This window comes from Stenella coeruleoalba (genome assembly GCF_951394435.1).
Source record: "Stenella coeruleoalba genome assembly, chromosome: 5".
NCBI classification, from domain to species: Eukaryota; Metazoa; Chordata; class Mammalia; order Artiodactyla; family Delphinidae; genus Stenella; species Stenella coeruleoalba.
Window position 1 is genome coordinate 85614227 of NC_137150.1, and position 6395 is coordinate 85620621.

Genomic DNA, 6395 nt, shown 5'->3' on the forward strand with positions numbered 1-6395 from the left:
CAACCAACTTCCTTTCTATTATCCTAAATTTACTAACATCAAGATTCGAGATATAGACCCCAGTTTCAATTTTTTTTTTCAGCGTACTTCCCACTTTTACTAGACACACCAGATACATATTTTTAAAATGGGCTTTACAATGTATAGTTTTATCACCTCGTTTACAATTAAATATATTGTGAACATTTTATCTTTTACCACCGTTAAAATAATTGCATAGTATGGAGAAATCATAATGTATTAAGCACTCTTAATACATTGGGGGACTTTATATAGAAATTTTTTTTTCAAGGAGACTTTATTCTCTTTTCAAATCCTTGAGAAAACCGGTGCCCTTGTCTTATACAGCTTCCTACAGATGATAGAAACTTGTCCTTCAACTTAGCTTTTTAACTTGCTTCTCTATACCCATCCGATCAACCAAGTAATCCATTTTATTTTCTCAACTCTTTCTCATTTGTTCCCACTTTAATATCTAGTCTCCTAGGGACACACGCACACTTCCGTTTCTCCAGCACCCTGTCTCTCACCTCCGATATCTGCCCCTCTCTTCTCCTTTGCTCCCTTTACAGATACTTCCTTTCCTTTCCTTTTCAACATATTACCTTAATTGATTGTGATCAACTCTATTCAGTGCTTTATACTCAGTTCCACACTGGGAGTAACCTTTAATAATCTGAAGATAGAATTCAATTGTTTAAAGGAAACTATTAATAAGCCCTTGCTAGAGTTACATGTATCAAGAAACATAGGACTTGGGCACAAGATATGGGTTACTTTTTTTTTTTAAGTAGTTTTTTGGAGAGGGCAGGGCAGAGGAAAGTAGTCGGTACTTTAAGGAATGTTAGGGACCATCTATTCACTATTTCACTGTGTTAGGGAAATCTATTCACTATTTCAAGGCAACTAACAAATCATCATCTCTCAGGTGGGACATTGGAGGACAGCCTTTACAGGTCATGAAATTTGTATGACAAATGTTGCATGCAAACATGGGTTAATTATAACTTTGTATAGCAAGGCAGATGACAGGTAGCATAAGAGCACATGCAGACAGTGTTAATTCTGGAGTCCCAGAAGCTGTGAGGTGGTTATCCATCACAACCAGGTAGGAATGACTGAGGAAGGCAGCAAAGCTGGCCATGCCAGCACTTACACATGGAACACTTCCTGGGCCACCAGGTGTGATGGGGCACAGGTCCACAGTTCTCTTTGTGCAAGTCATGCTCACAGTTCCGTCCATAGAAAGAGGGAGGGCAGGCAAAAGGGACCCCAGGATGCAGGTTTCCCCATACAGACAGGAGCTATTTAGCTCCTTACTGTCCTGGATTCCCATGGATGGTACAAACTGGGAAGGTTGATGATGAATTGCAGGCTCCTCCCAGGACTGAAGGCCATCATCTCCGAAGGCCAGGTCTCCCTGTGATGGATGGGCAAGTTCATGGTGGCCCAATTGAGCAACTAGTTCAAATGCTCTGGAAAAAGCCATGATCAAAATCACACTGGAAGAGAAGCACTCCATCTTTCTTCAGTCCATGTCTCACAGGTCAGTCCTAATAAACGCTTTGACTATAACCTTTAGGGAGATTCTCCTCCCTCAGCCACACCTGACTTTCAATTTTTTTCATTGAAATAATTAAATAATTATAGATTCACATGTAAGTGTAAGAAATAACAAGAGATCCCTGTGCACCATTCTCAGTTTACCTCAATGATAACATTCTGCTAAATTATACTATATTGACAGTAACCAAGATATTGACAGTAATAAAATTCACCAATTAAAAGAATCCCAACTTGCATCTTCAAATGTGTGAGGAATTATCTATCTGGTGACAAGAAGCTGATCCTGATGCTTTTCACAAGAAGTTTTCATTAATCGTTCCTTTGGATAGTCAAACTGAAACCTATGTTAAACATTTGTTAATAGAACAAACCCAAAGGGAAGGATTATCATCTGTTCAAGAAGATGTAAGGAGAATTTATAAGCAGAAACTTCTGCCTACCAGTCCAGCCCCTCAGTCTTCGCTGTCTCCTTCCACACAGAAAACCCAGGTTAACATTGCATTGAATCTGTAGATTGATTCCCCTACCCCGCCACCCTCTATTTTGTGGTAGAAGACAGCATATCCTAAAATGCCTTAGCCAGAAATAAACAGAATAAAGAAGAAAAAAGAAATAAAGTGGAAATTATGAAGTAGAAGAGGGTAACATCATCAGCAGGGTGTGAAAGTGTAAGGGTGAATGTTTAGGCAGGTCGGGTGGAGGCAAGGAGGACCTGGCCTCTCCCACAACAGGTCTGAGCTTGTGCAGTGGGCAGTGGTGTCCTCTGTTAGTTTGTGGCAGGGATGACATTCCACTAGGGCCATGTTCAGAAACAGCAAGGGGGCAGCTGCGCTGGAGCCAGGTTGGAGGTGCCTCAGAAATGCCACATGCAGCACTATCATGGACCTGGTCCCCTCCTCACCTGTGGAAGACAGAAGTCCAGGGCTTGCGCACAGGATTTCTTGGATGGATCAAAGTAAAATCCCCCCAGGTGGGCTTTAATTCCTGAATGCAGACTGACCTCTAGCCCCAGCCTAAGCTTTCTACTTGGAAGGGGGTCATATGAGTGGAGAACTATTTGTATTATGGTGTTTTGGAGTGTTTTACTTTTAAATACTCTCTGCCTCAGTGTTTTTTGTATTAAAGTGCATACTTCTAGAGGAAGAGATCATGTTTGTCATCTCTCATAAACCACGCAACAAATTACCGAATATACATAGACACACACAGACACATGCACACACTCACACACACACAATACAATGCAAGGGAAGGAAAACTATCCAGGAAAAGATCACGGTTTCTATCCTGGTTCTATAGCTCTGTCATTAATCAAGTTAGGATAAGTTACTTAACTTTTCTACTTCTTTATTTATAAAAATGAATATACTGATACATGCCTCATAAGAATCATTTTTTAAAATAAATTTATCTATTTTATTTATTTTATTTTTGGCCGTGTTGGGTCTTTGTTGCTGCATGCGGGCTTTTCTCTGGTTGCAGCTACTCTTTGTTGTGGTGCGCAGGCTTCTCGTTGTGGTGGCTTCTCTTGTTGGGAGCACGGGCTCTAGGCATGCGGGCTTCTGTAGTTGTGGCACACGGGCTCAGTAGTTGTGGCTCACGGGCTCAGTATTTGTGGTGCACAGGCTTAGTTGCTCCACGGCATGTGGGAACTTCCTGGACCAGGGCTCGAACCTGTGTCTCCTGCATTGGCAGGCGGATTCTTAACCAATGTGACACCAGGGAAGCTCCAAGAATCATTTTAACATCGTCTGGGCTATAACTCAAGTGATTACCATTGGATCTGAATAGTGGGTCAAATATATATGCTTCATTGGAGAGAAATAAATGTATAAAAGCACAAACCAGGAAGTTCAGTCATTATCACCTCAACTCTCCAAACAGGAAATGCTTCTTCTTAAATTGCTCACTAGCCAGAAATACAGTGGAGTAAGACAGTAGGGGATTTCTCATCAGTGCTTATGGGAGAGATCAGGCGAAGAAAAAGACCACAGCTAGGTATATGGTATGGTGGAAAGAAAACAGAGAGGTAGGGATAGGAGGAAAAAAAAAAAAAAGGCGGCGGGAACTCCCTTCAGAATATGTCTTCAGCTTTTGGGATACTTTTCACAATTTTTCTCCCTTTCACAGCTGTAAGTCTGTTCGGAGTGGTGGAGGGAAGGGTGAAAGGTATTGGAGTGAAACAGAGGAAACCATCATGAGAAAGATACTTTAGATTGTTTTCCACCAGAATTTTTCTGTCTTTGAAAATGCTCAGTTTTCTTCTTCTCTGTCTAGTTTCCTTGGCTAGCAATTTTAGAACAGTCCTTGTCTAGGTGCCTAATGTTCTGCATTTCTAACAAGCTTCCAGGTGAGACTGCTGCTGTTGGTCTGTAGATCATACTCAGCAGCAAGGCTTTAAAGAAGTCTTCTTTTTTGAAAAAAGACACTTGTGATAATTCTTAGACTGCATCTTTGTGCCATTTGCAAAAACAAAGAAACAAACAGAAACCCCCAAAAGGAGTCTAAGAACAAACTCACACATAAACATAAATCTCCTTATAAGTGGGTATGTGTTATTTAAGCCACGTTAGGGGATTTTTTTTTAAAGCATTCCAGAGGCAGTGTGATACAGAAAAGTCATGGTTGTTCCCTGTGCTCCCCCCTGCTGTCTGTGGAAGGTTTGGGTTTGAGTCTCTGCTCTGCCCTTCAGAGGTAGATTCCTCATGTGTACAACCAGGATAGCTGTTTCTCCCTGTTAGACAGTTTGTGAGCACTCAGTCTTGAAGTGCCTCTCACATAGTGGATGCTCAATGAAGATCAGTGTTCTAATCTCTTTTCTATCTAATCTTTTGAAGAATTTATTTATTTATAAATAACTACCATTTTTACATTCAAGATAATTTTAATTTCTTATCTTTTTATCAATTCTTAGTGCATTCTGACAATGCATTTTAATTATTACATTGTGTTACTGTACATAATTAAAACTAATAACACCATTTATTCTAAAAAGTGTTAAAAGTGCTTTTGCACTAAGGTAGAGTGATCTTCTTTCCAGTTATTTTGGATTATCAAGGAAGTTTTGATAGAAGAATACTGGGCTTTAGGTCAAAATAACTGACTTAAAGCTGTCACTTACTAAGATGACCAGGATGCTTTGTCTTTTACCCATCTTTGTATAATTCATGGCACCTATCACAATGTTTTAAATATACTAATGATGATATTTATTGAGAACTTATTACATGCTACATGCTCTTCTAAGCACTCTACATGCATTAGTGCATTTAATCATAATAATTCTAAGAGGAATATTATTCCTATTTAAGAGAAATGAAACTGAGGCACAGAGAAGCTAAGTGATATATTTCACTATATCTTAGCTGCAATATTTTTTTCACATTTTAACATCTCCAAAGTAGGATGTGTATCAGTCAGAGCAGCAGCAATAAACAAACAGCACACTTTGAGTAACTTGAGGAGAGTTTTATAAAAGTATGCATGCTTTAAAAAGAAGCGGTTTCCCTAACCAATAAGAGATAATGAAGGACCTGGTGGCTTGCATCCTCTGGAAGACATTCCACTCCTTGGCCTGAAGTTACACGATGAAGGAAGCTGAAGAAAGCAGTGGTTTTGAGAGGGCTGCCTAGAGGACTATGGCTATTGTAGTGGTATATAGGCAAACCCTGACACCACCACAGGAAGGATATAATACCCTGACCTCACTCTCTTCCCACCTCTGACCTACATTTACTGCCAATTCCTCCAATAAGGCAGCCTCTTAGGACCCAGAGAATGGCAGAAGAGATTGGAGAATTGATCTGGAGAAGAAAATGGAGGATATTCCAGCACAAGATGCACCTTACAGTAGAGAACATGTCATGAGTAATTGGCAGAATTTTTGTTTCCTACTGTCACATAATTAATACATTACAAATTAGTATTATTCTTTTATTTGATAACCACAGAAACTTGTTCAAGATTACACAGTTAGGAAACAGTTGTGGCAGAATTTGGACCCAGATAATCTAACTCCAGAGCCCATGCCCTTAACCAACAGGCACTATAAGTAGATTCTTAATAAATATTCATGGATAAAATTTTGTTGCTTTTTTAATATTAAACTTGAACAATTTTTTTCTGTCCTCATCTACAGCATCTCCAGAGGTGACCCTTCTTCTGGGGAAGAATAAATCTTCAGTGTGCAAAGCACTTGCAGGGAAGCCAGCAGCACAGATCTTCTGAGCCCCAGCAGGAGATTGCATCACTGAGTATGAATCTCAGATTCACAGGAAAGTGACTGTCCAGAGCACATGCCACTGGGTAGGCAACAATGTATCTTATGTGACTTGCTTTGTTTTACATTTGTATGGGAATAAGAGTCTAACCATAGGTGAGTAGGCTTGCAGCAACTGATCTGATTATCAAAACTTCTTACCAAACGAGTCATCACCTATTTATGTACTCGGTTATCTCCTCAGGAAATTCTAATTGACTTACATTGAATTTTTTCATTCTATCTTCCATTTACTTTATTCCCTCTTTCATGTTTTACTTTGCTTTATGTCTTATTATTGGACTGAGGTTGATTTTCTCAGAACAAACTTCCACTTTAATTTTTTATCTGTTTATCAATTCTTAGTGCATTCTGACAATGCATTTTAATTATCAGGTTATGTTACCACTTTACAATTTTTCTTTTCGATTGTGTCTAATCTGCTTTTTAATCCACCCCCTGAGATTTCATTCCAATAATTGTATTTTTCATTTTAAAAGTTCAGTTCTTTCATTTTATTTTCTGTTTCCTCTTTTCCCTTTTTAACCTTGTTAACCTTATGTTATTTTAT

The 6395-nt window shown here is 39.2% G+C and overlaps 1 pseudogene across 1 annotated transcript; it reads right to left on the minus strand.

Annotated features, from left to right (window-relative positions):
• Positions 1-1791, minus strand: LOC307186622 (protein Cripto-like; annotated as a pseudogene). Its single transcript has one exon. The product of its transcript is annotated as a protein Cripto-like (transcript).
• Positions 1792-6395: the final 4604 nt, after the last annotated feature.